General features: G+C 40.1%; 1 protein-coding gene across 4 annotated transcripts in view; it reads right to left on the reverse strand.

Moving 5' to 3' along the window:
- The window catches only part of IPCEF1 (interaction protein for cytohesin exchange factors 1), a 200,583-nt gene that overhangs the window by 134,015 nt on the left and 40,233 nt on the right, over positions 1 to 26,335 (reverse strand). For 3 of the 4 annotated variants that reach the window (XM_043456876.1, XM_043456874.1, XM_043456872.1), the window contains exon 1: positions 23,497 to 23,621. The exons of the other annotated variant lie outside the window; for it this stretch is intronic. The gene's annotated coding sequence lies outside the window, so the exon portion shown is untranslated. Of the gene's footprint in view, positions 1 to 23,496; positions 23,622 to 26,335 lie in introns of those variants that run through there. 4 annotated transcript variants of the gene reach the window in all.

Below are 26,335 nucleotides of genomic sequence, written 5' to 3' on the forward strand. Positions count from 1 at the left end.
ACTTCCCTGGCGGTCCAGTGGTTAAGACTTTCCTTTCCAATGCAGCAGGTTCGGGTTCAATCCCTGGTCAGGGAGCTAGTAATATCCCACAAGCCTCACAACCAAGTAACCAAAACATAAAACAGAAACAAGATAGTAACAAATGCAATAAAGACTTTAAAATGGTCCGCATCCAAAAAAATAAAATAAAATCCTTAGGGTTTCCCTGGTGGCTCAGTGGTGAAGAATTCACCTGCCAAAGCAAGAGACGGGTTCAATCCCTGATCCGTAAGGATCCCACGTGCCACAGAGCAACTGAGCTCATTTGCCGCAACTACTGAAGCCCATGTGCCCGACAACCTGTGCTCCCCCACAATGAGAGGTCACTGCAGTGAGAAGCCTGAACATCGCAACGAGAGAAGGAGCCCCTGCTCACTGCAACAAGAGAAGGTCCGAGCATCAACGAAGACCCAGCACAGCCAAAAACAAAAATACATAAAATTATATTTTTTCATCTTAAGAAAATAAACAAAATTGGGCAAATCCATTTCACTCTTCCACTCAAGGAGTGTAAACTCAAGATTATGGGTGCAATGGAAGCTGCAATTCTGGCTTCATTTCTACTTTTCCATACAACATGCTTCTGAAATCAGTAATTACCTACCCCTGCACCTTTCTGGCCCATGAACTAAAGACAACTTCATCCAGAACCTACAGAAATATGGAGATCTGTTCCAACAGATCTACTAGCTGTGTTAGTAGAACTCTCTGTCTCCAACAGAGTGCCTTCCAGGAAGACTGTCAGGGATAAGGCTGAATGTATGATTTTTGCCTCATACAGTGACTTTAGAAACTAAAAGAGGATAAGCTATAAGTCCATAGTAATTTTTCCTATGTGAGTTGGTAAGTAATATACTCTAGATTCAAATACATAACTGAAAATTCCAATCATATGATTCTTAGCACTCTGGTTATAATTAAATGTACTGCCTGTAGTTAAGTATTTTAAAATTCTCCCTAATCCTTTCTCTTCCCTCCCCCTCCCAAAAAAACATGAACTATTTATACAACTTTCTGTCTCTTCATTTGGTTTTACTTATCTGGACTCCTAAGCCATGCATGGTAAATTTCAGACCTATAATTTGTGGCTTCCTGCTTCCAAGATTTCTCCAGAGCCATTCTCATGTGACTGTTTTTCTAGTTAAATATTTACACATATACACGGGGTACACAGGCAGTTCATATTCGACATGATTTAACAGCATCTACATCTGTTTCTCATCATAACATGACTGGAAAATGTGCCTGCTAAACATTTTTAAAATATATTTGTGCAAGACATTGTTTCTAATCTCATCTTGAGACATTTCTGCATAAAGAAAACAGAAATAAGATGTCCTGTCTCTGATTCCTTAATTCCCTTCCTCTGGCTTCAGGGTCCTCTCTTGCTACCAATCATTATGTCCCAAGCTTAATCAAAGTATGCATCATGTCTTTTTTTTATCAGCGGGTGAGAAGCACAAAATTAAGTTGAGATATGAAGGCAACAATATCTTATTTAAGTTAAAAAGCCCCCCAAACAACAACTGGCTTCAGTGCTAACCCCAAGATTAGCAAGACTTCATCTGAAGAAAGCTGCTGATGATTCAAACGTGTCTGAAGCCTGTTTCGTGTTCCCAGTGCACAACTTCGACCATGAGTTTTCCAAATTAAAGAAAAAAAGGCGAAAATTCTTGGCTTTCAAGAGGCAGTCATTCCTAGGTCCCCAAAATTCCAGATCACAACACAGACATGTCTCCTAATTCTTCCCTGCTTTATTTTTAAAAGTCAAACATGTTTTAAGTTCATACACTTTTCCAGAAATGTAAGGTACAGTTAAATCATGAGAGCATACTCTTTAGAACACTAAGTTAGAATAAATTGATCCTCTCTGATTATCATTCGATTGTTTTGGGTTTTAACCCAGAAACATTTCTCACTTTTATTCATGTATTATCATAAGCAATAACAAAGCAAAATAGAAAAGAATGAAAGCAAAGACTCTTGAGTGCATTATAAATCCTGGAAGCAAACATCAGTTCATATGTAGTCAAGAAGCAAAAATAAAAAGAATAACTGTTTTCGACGATTTGGGACTTACATTTCCAAACTGTGTCTAACTAAAGATCTTGAGGTGTTTTTTTTTTTGTTTTCCTTTCTTTTCCATGATTACCTTTTGGCCATTTCATAACTCATTTCACTCTGGAAAGAAGTGACTGAATAAAAAAAAGGAGATTTAAGAAAAAGAGACAGATGAGACTAAAATGAGTATAATTGACCTCAACAGCCCCGAGGAAAAGCTTTATTTTCAAGAAGCCTGGAACATCCAGCTTAATAAAGCTTTTGGTGCCTCTGAGAATTTAAATAATCCTTAATATTCTTAATTCCTGTCACACTGATTAAAAAGTGTAACAGTAGACATACTATTTTTAGACATTCTGTTAAGAAATAATATGAAAAGTTGCTCAAATCCAGAAACCACACTATATACTCAGAGAAGCACCTCTTAGGATATACTTCCTCAAACAAACAAATAGACATATTTACATAATATATGTTAATAAAATAATACACGTAAAACACATATATGTAAGTGTTGGCTTTGGTTCGGCATTCCGACACTTTAAATATCTATGCTAGCTTTAGAAGAAGGTAAAGAATTACAATATGTGAATAAATAAAACCTACAGATGATCCAACTTTTTTATCCATGAACTTTCATTACATACTAGATAAATATTTCAGGAAAAAAGATACTACATACATTTCATTTTTTTTAACTTTTGGAGAATTAAAATATAATGAGGATCAAAACAACCCAAGAAGCCTTTTAAAACCTTCCAGAAAGTAGAGAAGGGAATATTTCCCAACTCTTTTAAAGAAGGCAGCAGAACTCAGATATGAAAAACTAACAGAGACATTTATAAGAAAAGAAAATTGTAGACCAGTATCCCTCATGAACACAGATGTAAAAACTCTTAATAAAATACTGGCAAGTTAAATTCAGTTACATATAGAAAGTATATTATATTATGACTGTGGGAAGTATATTCCAGGCTCAACAACTGAAAAGCAATCAATATATATCACCATATAAACAGAATAATAGGAGAAAATCTCATGATCATCTCAATAGATGCAGAAAGTGTACGCATCAAAAACTCAGGCTCACGTTGTGAAAAGATCAGGAACAAGGTGAGGGTAGAAACACTCTCACCACTTCTATTCTCCATTGTACTCAAGAAGCTACCCAGTTCAATGCGGCAAGAAAAAATTTTAAACAAATTCTACAGAATGGAAGGGAAGAAGAAAAAGTCTTCTTTTGCAGACGGCATGAACATTTTGAAAGGAAATCCTATGGAAATTAAACAAAAAAGCTCTTAGAACTACCTGAATCGTCAAAGGGTGGGGTAGAAGGTAAATATAAAGTATAAATTTTGTATCTGTTCTAGCAATAAAAACTGGAAATGGAAATAAATTATAAACTAATGCCATTTATAATAGCATCAAAAAATACAAAATGGGGGGGTGAGATTGGTTCAATACGGCAGAGTAGAAGGACGTGCACTCAAAATAGGGATAAATCTAACAAAAGATGTGAAAGACTTAACAATAAAATGCAAAAACTATTGCAAGGAGAATTAAAGATCTAAAGAAATGGAAAGATATACCTTATCCAAGAGTCAGAAGATTCAATATTGTTAAGATGTTAATTCTCTTTGAACTAATCTATCAATTCAAATCACACCCAATCAAAATTCCAACAGAATTTTTTTAACTGATAAACTATTATTTTTATTAAATACAAAGGAGCTAAAATAGACAAAACAACTTCATAACAGTAACAACAACGAGTTACACACCTAATTCTGGAGTCGTCATAAAGCTAAAGTAATCAAGACAGTATAGTCTGACATGAAGTGAGGCAAATAGATAATGGAAAAAAGCAGAAAGTCCAAAAATAAATCTACAAATATACAGTCAATTGATTTTTGATAAAACTGCATAAGCAGCTCAGCAGAGAAAGCATAATCTTTTCAAAAATGGTGATGGAACAGCTGAATATCTAGGTGCAAAAAAGAAAAAAAACCCATATTTGATTTATATCTTTGTACACAAAATTAACTCAAAGTGAATCATAGACCTAAATGTAAAACCTGAAAGTATAAAATTTGTAGAGGAAAAAATAGGAGCTTTTATTAAAATAACTTCTATTTCTTGAAAGACATTTTTAAGAGAATAAAATGACAAACTATATGTGATGAAATGTTCATATCCAGAATATTTAAAAACCTCTCAAAACTCAAGAAAACAATTCAATTAAAAAAATGGGCAAAAGATGTGAACAGAAAAATCACAAAAGAAGACAAATGTCAACTAAGCATTTGAAAAGATGTTCAGTGCTGGTACTCATTAGGGAAATGAAAATTAAAAACACAATGTTACCGCTACATATCCAATAGAATGACTAAAGTTAAAAATATTGATCTCAGGCCTCAATGGAGAAATGGAGCAAAGAGAATGCTCATACATTACTGGTGGGAATATAAAATGGTCCAATCACTTCGGAAAACCAGTAGTTTCTTAAAAAGTTAAACATACACCAACTAGAACCCAGCCATCCTGCTGCTGGATACTTATCCAAGAGAAATGAAAGTATATGTATGTTCAAAGATAACATACACAGATGTATATAGCAGCTTTATTTGAAATAGCCAAACACTGGAAACAACCTAAATATACATCAATAAGTAAATGGATAAACAAAATTGTAGTATACCCATTCAATGAAATATTGAAAGTGAAAAGTGAAAGTGTTGGTTGCCCAGTCATGTCTGACTCTTTGTAGCTCCATGGACTATAGCCCACCAGCCTCCTCTGTCCATGGGATTCTCCAGGCAGGAATACTGGAGTGGGTAGCCATTCCCTTCTCCAGGGGATCTTCCTGATCCAGGGTTTGAACCCAGGTCTCCTGACCTGCAGTCAAATTCTTTACCGTCTGAGCCACCAGGGAAGGCCACAATGGAATACTGCACCATTGTAAAAATAAATAAAATTGAGTATCAATACATGGTAATAATAGGGATGTCTCAAAATAATTATGATGAGTGAAAAATAAGTCAGACAAAAAAGATACATAAAATTCTAGAAAATGCAAAATAATCTATAATACAAAGCAGATCAGTGGTCACCTGAGGATGTGGAAAATAAGGAAGGGCGGTGAGAGCAATTACATTTCCTTGATTGTGATGATAGTTTCATTGGTGTCAATATATGTTAAAACTTATCAAACTGTACACTTTAAATTGTGCCATTTATTAAACATCAATCACACCTCAGTAAAGGGCTTCCCAGGTAGAACGGTGGTAAGAATCTGCCTGCCAATGCAGGAGACACAAGAGATACAGGTTCAGTCCCTGCATCAGGAAGATCCCCTGGAGAAGGAAATGGTAACCCGCTCCAGTACTCTTGCCTGGAGAATCCCATGGACAGAGGAGCCTGGCGGGTTACAGTCCAGAGGGCCTCCAAGAGTCGGACACAGCTGAGCGACTGAGCGCAACAGAGCACATGTACCTCAATAAAGCTGTTTTTCTTTTTTCTAACATCCTAGTATGAAATTTGGAGAAGGCAATGGCAACCCACTCCAGTACTCTTGCCTGGAAAATCCTATGGACAGAGGAGCCTGGTGGGCTGCAGTCCATGGGGTTGCTAAGAGTCGGACACGACTGAGCAACTTCACTTTCATTTTTCCTTTCATGCATTGGAGAAGGAAATGGCAACCCACTCCAAAGTTCTTGCCTGGTGAATCCCAGGAACGGGGGAGCCTGGTGGGCTGCCGTCTATGGGGTCGCACAGAGTCGGACACAACTGAAGCGACTTAGCAGCAGCAGCAGCAGTATGAAATTAGTGTCCATAAATTTAAGAAATGGAAAGAAGGCCAGTGTAGCTAGGAACAGAATGAGTGAGAGGGAATTAAAAGGCAAAATTAGAGGTAAGCGGGGCCAGACCACATGTGTCTTTATAGGCTCAGTCAGTTGTGTGAAATACATTCAAATGGAGGATTGTAAACAGAGCAGTAATATGATCTCATTTATGTGAAATGTTCCTTGAGTTTTTTCCAGGATATAATATAGTTGGAATCATATAGCATATAATCTCAGATTGGCTTCCTTCACTTAGTAAAACTCACTTAAGAATCCTCAATGTCTTTTCATGGCTTGATAGCTCATTTCTTTTCAACATCAAATAATATTCCATTATCTGGATGAACCACAGTTTATACATCCATTCCCCTGTTAAAGACATCTTAGTTTATTCCAAGTTTTGGCAATTGTGAATAAAGTTGCTATAAACATGCATTCAGGTTTTTATATGGATGTAAGTTTTCAACTCCTGCGGGTAAAATCCGAGGAGTGCAACTGAAGGATAATATGGTAAGAATATTTTAGTTTGGTAAGACACTGACAAACTGACTTCCAAAAATGGCTGTACATATTTTGCATTCTCATCACCAGTGTATGAGAATTCCTATTGCTCCACATCCTCACAGGCATTTGGTATTGGCAGTGTTTATGGTTTTTGACCATTCAGACAGATGTGTAGACGTATCTCCTTGTTTAAATTTGCATTTCCCTAACAAGATAAGATGCTGAGTATCTTCATACACATTTGTCATCTGTATCTTTGGTAAGGTATGTGTTCAGATATTTTGCTCATTTTTTAGTCACATTGTTTGTTTTCTATTTGTTGAATTTTAAGTGTTCCTTGTGTATTTTGGGTTGCAGTATTTTATCAGATATGCCTTTTGCAAATATTTTCCCCAAGTCTGTGGCTTGTCTTATTCTCTGACAATGATTATATTTTAATGTCACTCATTTGATACTGATTATGCCTTCGGTCTGCTAAATCTAGCTAGGTGTATATACAAAAATGAATAAGATAAAAATCAATATATTACCAGAAATACAAAATAACAAAATATGCTAAGATGTACTGTTTTCTAAGAAATAGCTTCTATTCACATATATACTGAAGAAAGATAAGAAATCCAGCTAGACTCTTAGAAAATCAGTGCAATTTGTTAGTAAGACTTTTCAGGTAATTGTAGGCATCCCCAGAATCATGGAGCACAAAGTAACAGAAAGATAGCACAGAAACGGAATTATACAATACTGTTTGATATTTTGTTCCCTGCAATCATCCTATTTGGCATGTAAAAATTATGAAAAATTTTCCTAATTTCTTTCTAATGAAGATGATTGTTTTATTTTACTTTTGGGGGGAAATACAGGAAATCAGTTTAAATAAACATCTTTGTTAATTCTTATTTACGTAGCTGAAATTGTTAGAGAAAAGAAATAAACATTTCCAGTCTTAGATATGGTCAATAATGTCAAAATCTTGCTTATCGGGTCATCTTCCACACTGTTCACCATATACTTTTATATGTTGGGCATTTTCCATAATAATAAAGTTAATTTTTTAAAAATAAATGTTTGGGACTTCCCTGGTGGCTCAGATGGTAAAGAATCTACCTACAATGCAGGAGACCTGGGTTTGATCCCTGAGTCATGAAGATCCCTGGAGAAAGGAATGGCTACCCAGTCCAGTATTCTTGCCTGGAGAATTCCATGGACAGGGGAACCTGGAGGGCTAAAGTCCATGGGGTCACAAAGTCCATATGCTAAAATTTAGCAACATGGCTTAGTCAACTGACTAGCTGTGTGGAAAACATCTTAAAAAGCTGTTTCACCAATGTAACTTTCAGGTGAATAAAAATTTTGAATGCATAAAATAAAAGAACAAAACTATTAAAAGTAGGTATAGGAGAATGTATTTCCCTCTGGAGATGAGAAAGTTTTTCTAAACAATACACAAAACCCAGATTCCAAAAAGATGAGTGAATGTGATGACATAAAAGTTTTCTTCTGCACAGAAAAAAATACCATGCAAAGTCAAAGGACAAATGATCAACTGGGAAAAATATTTCAACACATATGACAATGAGCTCATTTTCTTAATGTAAAAAGACCTCTTACAAATCAGTTATAAAAGACCATTAAACCAATAGAAAAATTAAAAAGGAACTTAGAGGCGCTTCATAGAAAACAAACACAAAAGGTTTGCAACAAATGAAAAGACAGTCAACTTCAATCATAAAGAAATGAAAAGCAAAATTGAAATGTTATATGTATTGGAAAGCAATTCTTAAAATATACATCATTAAGAGTATTTAAGGGAAAAAATTTAAGATGTAGCATGATCTATATAGTACACCTCTACCCATGTTAAATAACTAAATATGTATCTACATGCGTATCTATATATACACATATATGCCTTATGCTTAAATACATTCCATATGTATTGAAATACATCCGTATGTTCTATATGCATAGAATTTTCTAGAAGAACATTGTATAAACCGGTGACAGTGGTTGTTTTTATACTGGAAGCCTGGAAATCTTGTGTGAATAGTAAATATAACTTTCCATCCTGTGTGCTTTATATAAAGTCTAAATTTTTAAATGGATATCTGTATTATCTTTTCAATGAAAAAATAACTAGTTGATTTTAAAAAAGCTAAATTAATACATTCAATAGGTATTTCTTTGTGTCAATCACTGTTGAAATGCTAAGAATATAGGTGATGGAAAACCAACATAAACCTCTATCCCCAGCTGTAACATGTTCCCGAGGGAAGAACCATAAAAGTCTCTAATGAATTCTGTTCAGTCTAGTTATTTTTTGACAGCAACTTGACAAATGTTTTCTTTGGCTATGTGCCCTTCTCAATGTAAGGGAATACACTGAGTCTTACATACAATAGTAACTATAGAAACGCATTCTGTGGAACTGACACAATTGTCATCATCATAATTTGGATAGGCTTTGTCAAGTTAGAAGAAGCAAGAAGAGATACATGATTCGTACCTCCATATGTATTTATACCATTTTAGAACTTCCTTGTGGAGAAGGAAATGGCAACCCACTCCAGTATTCTTGCCTGGAGAATCCCAGGGACAGAGGAGCCTGGTGGTCCCCATAGATGTATGGGGTCACACAGCGTTGGACACGACTGAAGCGACTCAACAGCAGCAGGAAAACTTCATTGTCCTTGCAGCAAAACATTTCTAACCGCTATGCCTTTGTTCTACAATTTATCTATTGAGGGTATAGAAGCCTCTCACTCCCTTATTGCTTATTATTCATTATTTTAGAATTCAAACCTAAATTATGTCACCAAGATTCAGGACAAAAAGCACCCCAAAGACTTACTGTCATTCATACACATAGAATTTTCACCAGTGGCCTGTCTTCATTTCCATTGCATCTCTGTGTCTTTTTCTCTAGATACAGAACAACTATGCCAACAAAATGTAAAATTATAGCTGTTAAGAATTTGCTTCACTTATTAAAAATGTATACTTTAGTTAAAGGATGGAGTGAGCTAAAGACCAATATTCTAAAATACAGTGGATAAGCACAAGGCTTGCTCAGTGTTTGGTCATAAAGGGATTTCTTGGCCAATAAACTGGAAAAAGCCGCTTATTAAGTTTCCCCACAATTAAAAATTTTCCCCATGTTGGAGATTAACAGCACCTGTTAGCATATTAGTCCCCTAAAAAAATTCTTCAAGGAAGAAGTGTGCTTCACTCTGAGCCTCTGTTTCTTTCTTCCTTCTCTATGCTAATTAATAGATTTCCTGCCATCAGAGGAAATTATCATCTGTGCTCAAAGCAGGACAAGTTTCCATTTTTAACCTTTGCTTTCCTCTCAGCAAACTCTAGCGTACTTCCTGGCCCTACTCTGAAAGTCATGTGGTCATAGTTCTTATTAGCTCACAGCTAACTTCCAGCTTCTATTGGTAAGAATTACAGCATAACATACCTCTGTCACAGGGAGCTCACTCTTGGTCCCCTGGTAGAAGAAAGTGAAGACTGAACATGTGTGTGCTTAAAACAACTGAAATTCAATACTACCTACCAGATTACTTCCTCATAAGGATAATCCTCTCTGAGAGAACACAGCGATAACCAATAACAACAAATGCAATACCCATTTTTTTCAAGCATGGAACAAAAGAGATCCAGTTCAAACCACTTCCTCAAAACAAAATAGGATGGGAAACAACCTCCCTGTTAACAGAATACCAATGGGACTTTTAAAATTACAGCCTCTCTTTCAGCGAACACTCTGCCCAAGAAAGTTTTATTGGATGAAATGTTAAAACGAATCCAAGAATTTTCTCTTACAAGTATGTTCAGACATGGATCCAAGCCTTCCAAAGTTCTGTTAGCTCTTGACTTTTTATTGCTACGCCTTGCTTTCAAAGCTTCCTGGACCAAAACAGTCTACTAGCTAAAGGTGAACCTTAATAAAAGAATTCTTTGTTTCCATTTTTTTTTTTTAAAGGTGATGTTCTCACCAAGAAAATCCTGCTACAATTTCCTTAATGCAGATGCAGGACAAACATGGGCTTCCTGGGTTGTGCTAGTGGTCAAGAACCCGCCTGCCAGTGCAGGAGACTTAAGAGAAGCTGGTTTGATCCTTGGGTCGGGAAGATCCCCTGGAAGAGAAAATGGCAACCCATTCCACTTGAAGAATCCCATGGAGGGCTACAGTCCATAGCGTGGCAAAGAGTCGGACATGACTGAAGTGACTTAGCAAGCACGCAGGACATACGTGACTGAAAAATCAGGGACCATGACATTTTCATACTTTATGAGAGATCTTTGACCTCACATTTAATAACTTTTTATGAGGCAAATTCACCTCCTGGTGAAAGCCTGTGAGTGACAAATATTTATCTGAGAATCTAAGCTTATCAAGAAGCTAAAACTGGTCATTTTGCTTAAGGGTGTACTTAAGAACTTCTTGATTTAAAAAAAAAAAAATACCTTGAAAACTTTGAAGAGATTTCTCTCCTTTGGCAAATAGAACTGGAGACTCAAGTATTTTGTCTCCAGTTCTGCTTGAATTCCCACATCTTCTCTGCCAGCTGGGTGCCCTCCCCCAGCCCCATCTGTGCAGCTTTCTAAATCACTGGGGAAACCACCAGGCAAAAAGTCAGCACAAATACCCTCCGAGCCCAAAAGAAGTTGTCACTTAATGAGAGAGCCTGAGGAGAGAAAGGGAGATTGGGTAGGGGCTCTGTTGAAAAAAAAAAAAAAAGCACATTACAAGGTAAAGAAAAATTATCAGTAAAGATCTGTGTAATCAGGAGGTTTCCCCCAAAACCTTACAACATCTCCATGTTCAGCTGATCTTGAAGCAGGTCTGGTGGGGGGTGCCCTGGAGGGGATCGTGGTTGGAAAGACTTGAAAGAAATTTCTTCTAATGAAAAAGCCAGCATTAGCTGCTGCCTTGTGGAAATACAGGCTTGTCTCTTATCCAAAGTGCCCAAACCCAGATCGACTTACTTTTCTGACGGCCTTTGGAGTGTTACTGAAAATCCAGTAACGGGTTGGCTCCTCAAATAAGCCAGTCTGTTTAGATATCTTATCAGTCACAGACTCAACCTTAGTGCTTTGTACAGGCATAGCCTTGACAGAGATGAGTATTAGGAGAGAGGAAGGATGAAATGAAGGAAATCTACTATCTTCACACACACAGGACAATACCGCATTATACTGAAAGACATTTTAAATCAGAAAAAAAGCTGAACGAATCTTCAAGAATAAATGCTGCAGTCTTTGTTGCCGGGCAGTTGACATTTAGAGGGTTTAGGCTAAGTGTTTATCAGCTTGAAGCTGTGGGACAGATGAGCCAAGTGGTTTGGCAACCAAAACTAGCTCCCAGTCAGAACCAGCTAATTCACACAATGGTATTGTAACTCATGACAACTGAAAGACTTTTCCTTTCCAAGAATGTGCTCGTTTTAACCCAGATTTAACCCAGTGGAGAGTCTGGGAGTCAGGAAATCTAGGCAGTGAACTGAGTGTTACCTCTAACGAGCTGCTCACACTTGAAAAATCACAAAAGCTCTTTGGACCTCCATCCCCTATCCATAAAGTGATAAATGGGGACCAAATGGAGTCCACAGTCCCTCTGAGCTAAAATAGGTTTGGTGTCTGATTCTATGCAGTAGGCACTGACATCAGGCCTCCAACACAGTTGGGGAGAGGCCTTCTGAAACATCCAATATAAGCTAAGAATACTTGCTCAGTGGGATGACCCAGGCTAGGACACAGTGAGGAGCAGAAGATAATTAGGCTTGAATTCAAACTTTACCTAGATGATAAATCAGTAGAGACAACTGACTGACAAAAGGCAATAGGATGCTCCGGAGGCAGAAACCTCCTGTAAGAAGCAATAGGCTAGACTAGAGCCTCAGTTCAGTTACTCACTAGTAAAATGATGTTGGACAAGTCACTTCACCATTCTGAGCCTCAGTTTCCTCCATGGGTCCATTACTATCTGCCCTGCACACAGACAGCCAAAGTTGATCTAAGAAAATGTGCACAAGCACCCCTGGGTGATTGTAAAGACATCATAGCTCAGAGGTTCCACATGAATAGGCATTTAGGATTTAGAAGGAGGTCTCCTTCCCAAAAATAAAACAAAAACAAACAAAAGGATAGAAGAACATCTTTTGAGTAAATCGCTTCCAACTTTTCCACTTGTAAATATGGACACTGAAATGTCAATAGGTGAAACTTCGGTGACTCAGACGGTAAAGAATCTGCCTGCAATGCAGGCGACTCAAGTTCGATCCCTGGGTGGGGAAGATCCCCTGGAGACAGGAATGTGGCTACCCACTCCAGTATTCTTGCCTGGAGAATTCCATGGACAGAGGAGCCTGGTGGGCTATAGTCCATGGGGTCACAAAGAAGTCAGACATGACTGAGGGACTATTTCACTTTCACTTCACTTCACTGTCTCTAGGCTCTCCAAGAGAACAGGGAGCAGACTTTTCATTGGAAATGATGGCATGATAAAAAGATTGCTAAACCCAAGTCTTTGTCATACTTACTCAAAGCCCCGGACCACACAAGACATTCAAGGAATCAAAAGAGTCAGAGAATCTCTGGTTTACACCAGGAAACAGGACACATGCTGAGAGGTGAGGCAATCGATAGGGTTCAGCAGAGGGATTAGTCCAATGTGCCCAGGTAATCATGAAAAAGAGGCACAGAAATCTGGAAGTAAGGGTAAAGAAAAAAGACTAGGGCACAGCCAAGATTTCCTGGGGGCTACTGATTGGGTCAACAGGTAGGGGAAAAGAAGACAGTTTTTCTTGCCTGAATAACTAGGAAGAGAAATATTAGACAACAAAGCTACCTTGACCTAGAAAATATCAATACAAGTGTGATTCGACAAAGCAAAATTAACCCCTGAATGAGGGGGAAAGAGAGCTTGATGATTTTTTTAAAATTATACCCAACCAAGTTTGTTTTGATCAACTCTCCATGAGTTCTCAAAAGGCTATAAGAATATTGAGTATTCAATTCTAAACACAAGTAATGTAATAGGAAAATGATTTTAATATGTCAGAGTACAGTTGTATCTCTTTTTTTTTCAAGTACACACATATATAAAGAAAAAGGACAAAGTATTGAAATTTTTGCACCAAAATGTTAACTATGTTTAGTTCAACATGGTAGGAAAATGGGAAATATTTATCTTTTCCTCGCTTATGTGCATTTTGGCAATCAACATGTATTATATGCATGCTAAAAAAAAAAGTATTTTTAAAAACAAGCAGTAAATAGCATGACAGTTGATAATATTAATTTAGTATGAGGTTGAATGCAAAGCATTTGCCTAAAGAAATCTTCTTATACTCTCCTTTTATCTAATTTGGTATTTACAAATCTTTTTTCTCAAGAACTTCTTCTGGCCTTATAATAAATTGAAACCATGAAAGGAGACTATTCAAACACACCTCAAAATCCTGCCTGCCTAACTTTTAATGTCTATTTTGTTCTCCTTTTCAATCTGAATGCTTAAAAGCAAAGAGCCTATCTCTTTGTCCCAAGCCTCCTCAGCTGTGATCTGGAAATGTCTTTAGAAATGAGATATTCCTCAGCACTTGGGCAAATCAGTGACAAGCACTCCTGACATTATATTCTTCACCCAAACAAGCATCCTCTGGCCTAAATGGAGTTAGATGACGCATACTCCCAGCCCGGGAATGAGAGGAGAGGGCAAGAAGCACAAATCAGCCTTATCTAAAAATAAGAACTCTCGCAGCATCCTTTTACCTCTTCCCCCGAGGCAGCCATATGTTAAATTCTGGTGCCAGAATCAAAGGTTGGGCTCTGTTGGGGTTGGGCTCCCGACTACACCACTTTCTGTGTGACCTTGAGCCAAGTTCTTAAACTCTCTGAGCCTGTCTCTTCATCAGATGAAGGGGAGGTAGCACTTTCCAGGGTGATTTGATTGAGAAAATCAGACACTGATTAGACTGCCTTTAACATTGTCCCTGGGAGGCAGCAAGTAGACAATTCATGTTAAGTCAGTGATAACAGTGATGCCAACTACACGTGACGCACAGCTGGGGGTGTGGAAACCAATGCAGCCTGCGTCGGCAGCTATGGTTGGAAACCAGGGGCCCTCATGAACCCTATTTTCTGGCTTCACTCGAAAGCTCACCTCAGCGGCGCTCACTGCCCAGGAAGTTCTAGAGGAGACCTCACTGGCCAGGGGCTTCCAGCCATCGGCAAAAGGCCCAGGTCCATGGTGAGGAACACGAGGCTGCGGGGAGCAGACGGCAGTGCTCGGTATCTGAACTCCACCCGGGATTGACAGGAGAATCTTGCCAACCTGCGCCCGGCGTAGAGCACAGAGGAGTAGGTGTTTGATGCAACGTGGAAAGGACCCCACGTCTAGGACTCTGCTGCTCCCAGGAACACCAAACTGAAAAGCAAGTCCCTTCCGAAGGAACAGCCGAGCCTGGCTTGCTCTGCTCACTTACTCCGCTAAGTGGTCTGGGGTCTCTCTCCTCTTGCTGGCTTCTCAGGACAGGATAGCTGGGGGTCTGACGCTCTTTTCAGGGCAACTGATCTGTACCTCACTCTGGAATGCTGGTGAGCGTCCACAAAATAAACTGTGCTCTAGTGCCTACCTCCAACCCTGCTCGACAGTTCCCTCTAAGTCCCTGTTGCCTACGCAAAACGCCTCCAGTTGGTTAATCAAGTTGAAAATTCAAGTCCAGGGAGCTCGGTGGCTTGTGTTCCAGGGTGAAATGCAGCTCGAGCTGGAAAATCCTGGCCAAGTTTCACCAAGAGAGTTCAAGTTCAGAGCCTTCTCTTTGACAGAATGGCTGTAGCTGAATCTAACCAGGGAAAGGTAATATTAATTCACATGATGATAAGGGAACTTAAAAGGTGATCATGTCTGTTCTCTTGCAATAAAACCCCTGGAAAACATGAGATCTCCAAAAGGCTCTTGGTGAATGTTAAATATTCAAACATGGCCTTTTCATCATATTATATGATTAATATTTACTTTCACGAGTGAGAACAATTCTTTGCCTATTTTATCAGGATCATAAGAGAGGCTTGGATTCATGGTTCAACAAGGAATCAGCAAATAAGGCCTTCGGCATAATTTGCCTTAGGCTTTTAATAGGTAGAAAGAACTAAGTTGTTTTAACTGACCTGTACTTCAAGTGACTTAATAAAATGTTCCTGCCACAACCATTAGTTTGCTAAACTCGCAGAAGTTTCAAGAAGTTGATGAGGTAACATAGAGTCATCAGACCAGAAAAAGGAGTACAAACATCCCCCATATGGTTTTATACTCCGAGTTATCCAAACAGAATGATCATAAACAAGTAGCTTTATACCCATAAAAAGCATGGTTTTCATGTTCCCAGTCATTTTCTCAGTTTTTTAAAAGAATTAAAGGTTTCCTCCTTAAAACGTGACTTAATATAAGTATAGCCAAGTGTCTTCTGGGTAAGAAGTGACACCTTACACCGAATTATATTCTGTGGGAGTGGATAATGTTAAATTGAGACTCCTGGGAAGAATTTTGAGTCAGCTCCATTTCTTTCCTTTTTCTAAGAGGTCTTGTATTTTCCTACTTTAGATATGTTTGGTATCAATATAAAAATTTGTCAATAAATGGTTAAATGTTCTATTCCTATGTAATATTAGAGATTAGTACACCAGACTCCTAAGGAAGTATTTCCCTTCATGAAAGTCAGGGGGGAAAAAGAAATTCTAATTTGTTTGGTGTGAAAGAATCTAACCAGTCACAAGTCTCCATTGAGCATTTTGAAAGAAATTACCTAATATTAATAACAAGTCTAAAGAAAGTTGATTATTAATAAATTAAGAGGAGGAACAAAAGAGATATTTTTAGTTTTGAATAGATTAAATGAACTAGCCAACCTACAGTAATGTTTTCCTGCTATAAGAATGTTGTTCTGCTAGGGATAATTATGGTAATAGGGATTAGGGTAATTTAAACTGGACTGACTGAAAAGAGGATGTAAGAGATTCTCAAATTGCAGAAAAACCCAAGAATATACTTAAAATCCTGGCTATTTATGCTGCCATTAAAACAGCTATGCAGATACCAAACTAACTTTATGTATCAAAGGGATCAATAACCATAGGTGAAACAACTAAAATGACCCAACATCAATGACCTTGGAAGTCTCTGTTAGCTATATGTGTAGATTGAAGTCTTGAGTTTTTATGTTGGGACCAAAGCACTATCACATCGCATCATTTTCCAGTTCAGAATATTTGAACTTTTCTTTCGCTGTACAGCTTGAGGAAGTAAACATCCTCTCAAACGGACACTCATGTTCCATATCTAGTAGATGACCACAACAGTATAACAATCTGGAATCCCCAGCTAGACTCAACTCATGAAAGGAGGCTCTTTCACAGATTTCACAATAGCCTAATTTCCATTTTGTTAATGTGTCCCATTGTTCAGTGTCTGTATTCATTCCCATTCAGTGATGAAGTGGATCTACTGTCTGAGGCCCAGAGCCACCAGTTAAAGTCAGAGAAATGAGTCATGCTGGATTTGGTCCCTAGAAGCACTTGCCAGCAATTAGATGAGTTTATGACTCTTACTCTTTACTCCCTTTAGTTTCCTAGGGTTATAGTCACAAAAAAACACTAGCTGAGTGGCTTAAAACAACAGAAACTTACTCTCTCGTAACCCTGGAGACCAGATGTCTGAAATCAAGGTGTCATCAGAGCCACACTCACCATAAAACCCACAGGGGAGAATTCCTCCTCACCTTCCCCTACGCATCTGGAGGGCTGGCCATTCCTTGGTGACCACTGGCTTGCAGCTACATCACTCAGATCTCTGTTTCCCTCATCACATGGCTTTCTCCCTGGCTACCTCTGGCTTCAAAAGGCTTTCTTCTTATAAGGACATCAGTCTGCTTGGATCAGGGCTCCTTTCATTATAACTTTAACTTAATCACATCCACAACTCCTCCATTTCCAAATATGACCACACTCTGAAGTACTGGAGGTTAGAACTTTAGCAGGTTTTTTCCTTGGGGGAGGAGGCACAGTTTAACTCATAACACTCCCTACTACTTTCATCCAATCCTCTTTTGCCCATAAAGCTCTTATATACCAACTGAGTCTCTACATGGTAAGATAATAAAATCTGAGCCAAGACAGAAGGCCCCATTGGTTTATAATGTTTTCACTTTCTTCAAAGCATTTCCACTTAATTGCATTTGGTCCACATGACAAAACAAACTGGATAGGTATTTTTATCTCAGGTTTTATGGATGAGAAAACCTGAAGTGTAGAGAAGTTAAAGGCCTTGCTTGGTAGCACACAACCTTCATACTGCCACAGGCAGAATACTCAGGCATCCTAACCTCTTCATCTGTGCTGTTCCCACTAATAAACAGGGCCTAACATGTAGTATCATCACTATTTTTCAAATTAAATAGGACATTGTTACAAAAGAGCAACAGGAGAGACCCTTGCAATGGTCAAGTGTTATGTCTCTTGACGAAGGTCACAGACTATCCAAGGATGGTTCTGAAAGTCATGAAGCCCACTGGCTCTCCAGACTCCATTCATTCCATTTGGTTGAGAAGTACTCCCTACATAAACCTTTAGGTCAGCCTAATGGCAACCCACTGCAGTATTCTTGCCTGGAGAATCCCGTGGACAGAGGAGCCTGGTGGGCTACCGTCCATGGGGTCGCAAGAGTCAGACAAGAGTCAATGCAAGAGCAACTAAACACCACCACCAGGAAGTAGCTATATTGACAACCACATACATGCTGTCAGGTCAGGACACAGGGAGTCCCCCCACCAAAAAGAAAAATTCCTTTCCATGAACTCTTCAACAAAGAAATAGAAAGGAATATCAGTTAAGGAAATTTCAAAGTAGGAAGTGAATCTGCTCATATTCCCCCTTGGTCTCCCAATTCTTGGCTTCAGTTCACTATCTTATATAAGAAAATATTGGATGCAAATGAAATCAATGCAATGTCATGTACACTGGTAGTTAGGCCACAGGCTCAGAAATGCACAAAGATCTGGGCTTGAGTCCTGTCTCTGTACCTGCCTAGCCGAGTGCTTTTAGGCTATTTTAACTCTTGAAGCTTCAACTTCGTGGACATACCATCAATGCTATTAGCATTTTCCAGGACTGTTTTGAAAAGATATTGCTTTGACAATTGTTCATGTGAAAATAAACGTGTTGATTACAGTGCCTTGTTCAATAATATCTTTGCTTTGTATTCAATGCTCCACACATGAACATTCAGTAAATGCTATGGACCATCTGTTCCAAAGTCTACCACGGTGCTACTTCTAGTTCAATTTGCATTGCATACTGACTGGGTTACCTGGTTTTTACAACTGGGCAGAAGGTTCACTGTCTGTTTGGTTTAATTCTTTCATCCCTAATCTAAATTTCAGTTTTCACTAAAGAACTGGTCATTTTTTATTCAGAATTTTTTTAAGAGTTCTTCCATACTCTAGTAATTTGGGGATGAGTTTAAACTTGTTAAATTTTCACCTTTCAATGCTTTCCATTTCAACTCCTGTGTCAGTTTCAGAAACCTGTTTTTTGCTCACATTTGTTCATTTTTTGCCTCTTTCCTGCCAATAATCTCTCACTTGACCATTTCTAATACAAGGATAGGAGATTTGTTCCAGTGCCTATAAGCCGAAATAAATGATTTTGGTTAAGTCTCTGATAAGGGCCTCCTCCACAGTGACCAGTCAGTACTGAGTGGGATGGCCAAGATCCTAAGAAGAAGTATTTGTTACTCTACAAAAATATTTTTCTGATCTCTCCCCAGGTATACCAACATGAAAAAGACAAGTCAATATTCCCTTAAAAACTAGTTACTCTAACAACAGCAGATGTATACTTAATTTAGAACTATCCAACTGACTGTTGAACTTGCTAGAATGTCACCCAATACAGCTTCAGAGGCAGTAATAAATCATCTAGAGAAAATAGCCTTTTTTCATGTGATTCTAGGAACCAAGGAGACCAGTCAGCCCCAGAGGGGATCTGGTTCACTGTTCTCTCTTTAGAGCTGTCACACAATTCTGCACCAGACTTCTTCTCAAAGGGATTACCCATGAAGATTAAATAATATAAATCATGTCATTTCAACTGCAAGGAACCACAAACTTTAGCACACTATAACTAAAAACTACTTAGTGGAAGATTAAGAGAGTTAAATTTTTGTGGATTTTTTTTAATTCCACATTTATTTTGTTTTCAGATTATTAGGGTGGTCTCAATATGCTTCACTAATGAAAAATTTTTTAAAAAAATAGAAAAGCTTGAAGACAAATAAAACTATCAGCTATAAACCAAATTGGTGGTGGTAGTGTAGTCACTAAGCATGTCTGACACTTGCAGCCCCATGGACTGTAGCCTGCCAGGCTTCTCTGACCATGGGATTCTCCAGGCAAGAACACTGGAGTGGGTTGCCATTTCCTTCTCCAGGGGATCCTCCTGACCCAGGAATCAAACCTGGGTCTCCTGCATTGCAGGCAGGTTCTTTACAGGCTGAGCTATGAGGGAAGCCCATAAACCAAATTAATTATATGTTAATGTAGTAACATATTTACCTCAGTCGTGCTTTTCTGCAGTGTTTAGTTAAACACAACTTAGCTGAAAGTTGTGTTTCTTCTTTTTGTTAACTTAACCTTAGTATATCACAATATTTCATAAACATCATTTTATTGATGGTCTTTTTAATACACTATCATGTACTTAACAACCTTGAAAACTAGGCATACAACATTTATTTTTAATCCATAATTCCTGAATCATGCTTATTTTATGAAATTTAGGAAACAGCAAAAAATGAAAAGATAAATTGGTGATTAAATTTGTAAGTGTGACCATAGGGTTTTAAAAACTGAAGAAAATATGTTGGCAGCTCCATCTGGTAAAGATCTATGAGATGGCAGGCACCATGCAACTGCATTTCTAACCCTTACGACAGCACGAGAAGGTCGTTTTATTATAACCATCACTTTGAAGGTTCAGAGATCATAGAGCTGGTAAGTGGTGCATACAGATTTTGAACAGATGTGTCTAATCTCCAGACTGTTTCCCAACTACATCACACTACCCCCCGTCATCACCTCCACTTCACCACTTCTTCCACCACCACCTCCATCACCACCACTATCATCTCTACCTTCACATCTATGGACCTTTACCATCACCTTCACTAACACCTCTCTCCATTATCACCACTTTCAACACCATTTCCATCACCAGCTCTACCACGTCCTCCACCATTCCCTCCACCACCACCTCCAGTATCCACCATCACATCCAGGATCTCCATCACCATGTCCAGGATCTCCTCCACCACCTCCACCATCTTCACCATCTCTACCATCTCCTCCACCATCTCCACCACCACCTCCAGAATCTCCACCACCACCTCCACCATCTCTACCATCTCCACCATCTCCACCATCACCTCCACCATCTCCACCATCATGTCCAGGATCACCACCATCACGTCCAGGATCACCACCATCACGTCCAGGATCTCCACCACCACCTCCACCATCTCCACCACCACCTCCACCACCACCTCCACCATCTCCACCATCACCTCCACCATCTCCACCATCATGTCCAGGATCACCACCATCACGTCCAGGATCTCCACCATCACCTCCACCATCTCCACCATCACGTCCAGGATCTCCACCATCACCTCCACCATCTCCACCATCACATCCAGGATCTCCACCATCACCTCCACCATCTCCACCACCACCTCCACCATCTCCACCACCACCTCCACCACCACCTCCACCATCTCCACCATCACCTCCACCATCTCCACCATCATGTCCAGGATCACCACCATCACGTCCAGGATCTCCACCATCACCTCCACCATCTCCACCATCACGTCCAGGATCTCCACCATCACCTCCACCATCTCCACCATCACATCCAGGATCTCCACCATCACCTCCACCATCTCCACCACCACCTCCACCATCTCCACCACCACCTCCACCACCACCTCCACCATCTCCACCATCACCTCCACCATCTCCACCACCACCTCCACCATCTCCACCATCACCTCCACCATCTCCACCACCACCTCCAGTATCCACCACCACCTCCACCATCTCCACCACCACCTCCAGTATCCACCACCACCTCCACCATCTCCACCACCACCTCCAGTATCCACCACCACCTCCACCATCTCCACCACCACCTCCAGTATCCACCACCACCTCCACCATCTCCACCACCACCTCCAGTATCCACCACCACCTCCACCATCTCCACCATCATTTCCACCGTCTCCACCACCACCTCCACCATCTCCACCATCACCTCCACCATCTCCACCACCACCTCTGCCATCCCCACCACTTCCATTATCACCGCTTTCAGCACACATTTCCATCATCAGCTCCACCACCACCTCTACCACCACCACTGCATCACCTTCGTCATCACCACTTCTGCCACCACCTCCACCATCATCTCTACCAGTAGCTCAAACTCTACATCACCACCACCTTCACCACCACCACCACTTCCGCCACTCCTACACCTCCACACATACCACCATAATGCCACCCTAAAGGTTTCTGATCATCTCTTTTCTATATACCCTTTCTTCTCTTCCCACCTTCATATTCTCCTCTCCTGCTTCACTCTGACCTTTTCCAACCCGGACTCCTTATGTGCCTGAGTCATAGAGACAAGGCAAATACTGCTGGACCACACTCATTTTATGAACAATCCCAATCATTCATTCATCCATTCCACAAACATGACTGACAGCATAGTATGGGACAGGCACGGTTCTGAGCACTGAAGCGTCCAGTAATTCTTCCATTTGTAGGATTTTCATCAATACCGAGGAGCTTATAGGATTTTCTTCACTCTCACAACACCATTTACCCCATTAAACTTGCTTGAGTTCCCAACTCATTCTGCCTGGCCTCCACACCAGATGGAAAGCAGAAGTGAACTGCTCAAAAAGGATGCACGAGTAAAAAGGAAAGTCTCAGGCAATAGTCATGAAGTAACTTCTTATCATTTATTGCCACAGCAAGCCACCACAGGAAAGAACTTCCTATTTCCATACTGCTTAACACAGCTTGCCTGTTAAGAGTTCACACATGGACTGTCTTCAGAAAAGACACTTGATATATAAAGAGAGAAGAGGGGCATTTAAAAATAAAAGAATGAGTATATCAACAAGTACACAAACTGAAGTCCTTTTTCTTCTCACTTGAATGATGTGAGCAGAAGAAAACCTATGCTATTTCTGTTTCTATTTACAAGTCAAATTTTAATTAGCTGTAGAGGAATCTGAGTCTGTGTATGACTATACAATGCCTAAGAACACAGAGGCCCCTACATACTAATAAATTCCACTACTACAGTCAGCAATGCCTTGGGGGCTTATAATCCTGTCTCTTACAATTAAGCTTCTTTCACACACTCACAAGCAAAGAAAACCAAACGTTCCAGACGTCCTGGGTAAAAACCTCTGAACCAACATTACTTAAGTTCCCATTTTCATACAGAGATATCTTATCAAGTCTGTGACTTTTTAGTCTAAAACTAAAATCCCCTCCAGTGGTCTGCATACAAAGGAGGATTCTCTACAAAGAACACACTTTCTCAAAAGAGGGTGTCCACAGAGTGTTTTCCCAGATGAATTCCTCAGGAACCACACACATGCTAAACTGTGTTTTTCTAAATCAAACCCGTGGTCTGCAGTCCCAGCAGTTATCAATACAACATCCACTACAGAAATAGAGGAAAGGGGAGTTCACAGTTCTCTCCTTCAAAACTCTTAACAGAGTTAGAGTGTCTATAGCACTGGACTTCCCAACCGCAAGTTTATGAAGAGCTGAGCAAACGTGACATCCCAAGAGTCACATCTTACCCACAGCTCACTATTTTAAAGAGAGTGCCAGAGTATCCATTGCTTCACCATCTTGAGATGCCAAGCAATGACTTTATACATCAGCCAAGGAGTGGTTTTACTTACATGCAATAAAAAGAGAGTAAATCCAAGCACCAGATCTTTATCCCTGATTTCAGAAAATTCATAATACTCTGAGGTCAAGGTTGAGGATTCCACTGTATTCGGCCACAGCTCGGACAGCTCCACAGGACGCCCATTAGAAGCTGGCCAGAGAATAAAGCTCTTTCGAAAGAAGAGGAAGTGTCATCTCTACTTCCCCAATCTCATTGTTCTTCCTTCTTATTGTTAATAAGCCTTCCTTGATTCCAAAACCCAGGACACAATTCATGTAAATTAATTACGTCCCCTTTGTCCGATTCCATTGATCACTAAACACTACTCAGTACGTTCATTTCCAGGACACATGTGGGAAACATTATATGGTTTTGCATTCTCATTTTGGAGGTAAAGATGTTTATTTGCAGGCGAGGGTGGGGTGGGGTGAGGTAAGGTCATTTGCAGAGCTGGTCCCGGTGTGTTTAGTTGAAATGCCACTTTTTTTTTTATCATCAACCTCTTTTAGGCTCAATGTTCTTTTGCATTTCCCCTCTTTCTCATCTCCTAGTGTTTGTATTACTCCTAAATAGATGACACAGATAAATGCGCAAAAACTATCTTATGTTAAAAATAAGTCAGCCTGCCTTTCTCCTATAGCATATATAATAGATTCTCTAACTTTAAAACTTTTCTTTCACATGCTTGAAAAGGAAAATGACAGGGGAAAATTAGAGAGACCTGAACTCACCACCAATAAATGCCTGCCTTCCGACTTCTCTTTTTCAATACCAGCATCTTGCCTCCTTAAACCTTCTTGAGGAAAGAACATAATCTCATTGTACTTATGGTCCACTTTCAACGAAAAGGAATCAAATCATTCGAAACAGGCTCATGACCATGCAGTTTCCCAAAATATGGTCACTAGATCCTTAGCACGTGTATTAGTTATCTATCGCTGTGTAATGGATGACCCCAGCACTTAGAGGCTGAAAACAACAGACATCTATTACTTCTTAGCTTCTGAGTGCCAGGAATCTGGACCCAGCTCAGCTGGAGTCTCCACAAGGTTATAGCCAAGGAATCAGGAGAGACTGTAACCATCTCAAGGAAAAGAAACGCCTCCAAACTCACCCACATGACTGTTGGTAGGATTCAGTTTCTCAAGGGCAGTAGGACTGACGGCCTCGATTCAGTGCCAGCTGTTCCCGTGGGTCTCCCTTCAGGCCGTTCAGGCCATGGCGGCTCCTCATCAGAGCACATAAGTGAGAGTGAAGGAGGATGAGGAGCCCAACTCGTCCTAAATCCCCACCCGTCATCTTTTAGACCTGATCACAGGCAATTATGAAGGCTCTCCCTGGAAGGCTTCATAGGGATCCTGCCCTCCCCGCACCAGACTTGGTGACAGCAGGATACCACAGCATCTGAGGGGAGTTGCAGTCAAAGGCCCAGGCCGCCTGTCAGCCCTGCTCTCTGGCCTATTGACATTCCAGAGTAATTTTACCTGAGACCTTGGGGCAGGGTTCTCTTCTGAGGCCTCTGCTAGAGGCCTCTTTGTGAAGGGAGGTAGGAAATCCCCATTACTCAGTTAGGACCAGTCTATTCCTGGCCCTCCTCCCACATACCTACATGCACCTCCGGGGCCATAAAACTGCTCTGTCTTTTCTTTGGGGATGGCAAACGGACGGGGAAACAATGGAAACAGTGACAGACTTCATTTTCTTAGGCTCCAAGATCACTGTGGACAGTGACTGCAGCCCTGAAATTAAAAGACACTTGCTCCTTGGAAGAAAAGTTATGACAAACCAAGACAGCATATTAAAAAGCAGAGACAGTACTTTGCCAACAAAAGTCCACCTAGTCAAAGCCATGGTCTTTCCAGTAGTCGTGTGTGGATGTGAGAGCTGGAACACAAAGAGGGCTAAGCACCAAAGAATTGATGCTTTTGAATTGTGGTGTTGGAGAAGACTCTTGAGAGTCCCTTGGATTGCAAGGAGATCCAACCAGTCCATCCTAAAGGAAATCAGTCCTGAATATTCATTGGAAGGACTGATGCTAAAGCTGAAGTTCCAACACTTTGGCCACCTGATGACTCATAGAACTAAGTCAATAATGAGTTGACTCATTGGAAAAGACCCTGATGCTGGGAAAGATTGAGGGCAGGAGGAGAAGGGGATGACAGAGGATGAGATGGTCGGATGGCATTACCGACTCAGTAGACATGAGTTTGAGCAAACTCCTGGAAATGGTGGACAGGGAAGCCTGGTGTGCTGCAGTCCACGGGGTTGCAAAGAGTCAGACACAACTGAGCAACTGAACAACAGCAACAATGAGACGATTCCCACACCAGTCCTGACCCTCCACCATGCCCCTTCTCTGACCTTCCTCCAGTTGTAGACTCGCCTGTGCCTTCACAGTGAGTGACCTTTCCTTTTTGGCTTGTTACTCCAACCCCTGACAACTCAGTTCTCCCTTGCCCAGCTCAGCTGACCTCCTGACAGAAAGACAGTATGAGCAAGACAGAAGTCATAATCTCTTGTAACCTTTTCTCAGAAGTGATATCCTAATACTTCTGTCACATTCTGCTTGTTAGAAGCTAGTTTCTTGATCCAGTCCACACTCTGGGGGAGAGAACGCTATAAAGCATTCATTCCAGGAGGTGGGGCGCACACAGGTTTATTTAGATAAAGTATACAAAATTGTATCCAAACTGACGTTGTTCTTGTCCATCCAAATATTAACAAAAGGAAAGACTCACCTAAAGATATAATCCTTGGTATAGACATAGCAACAGCGGGAAATCTGAGACTTTCATCCAGGCAGTAAATCAGCCTGCAGCCCACTCCAGTCATTACCAAGATTACACTGC

The sequence above is a fragment of the Cervus canadensis genome, chromosome 33, assembly GCF_019320065.1.
Source record: "Cervus canadensis isolate Bull #8, Minnesota chromosome 33, ASM1932006v1, whole genome shotgun sequence".
In the NCBI taxonomy this organism is placed as follows: domain Eukaryota; kingdom Metazoa; phylum Chordata; class Mammalia; order Artiodactyla; family Cervidae; genus Cervus; species Cervus canadensis.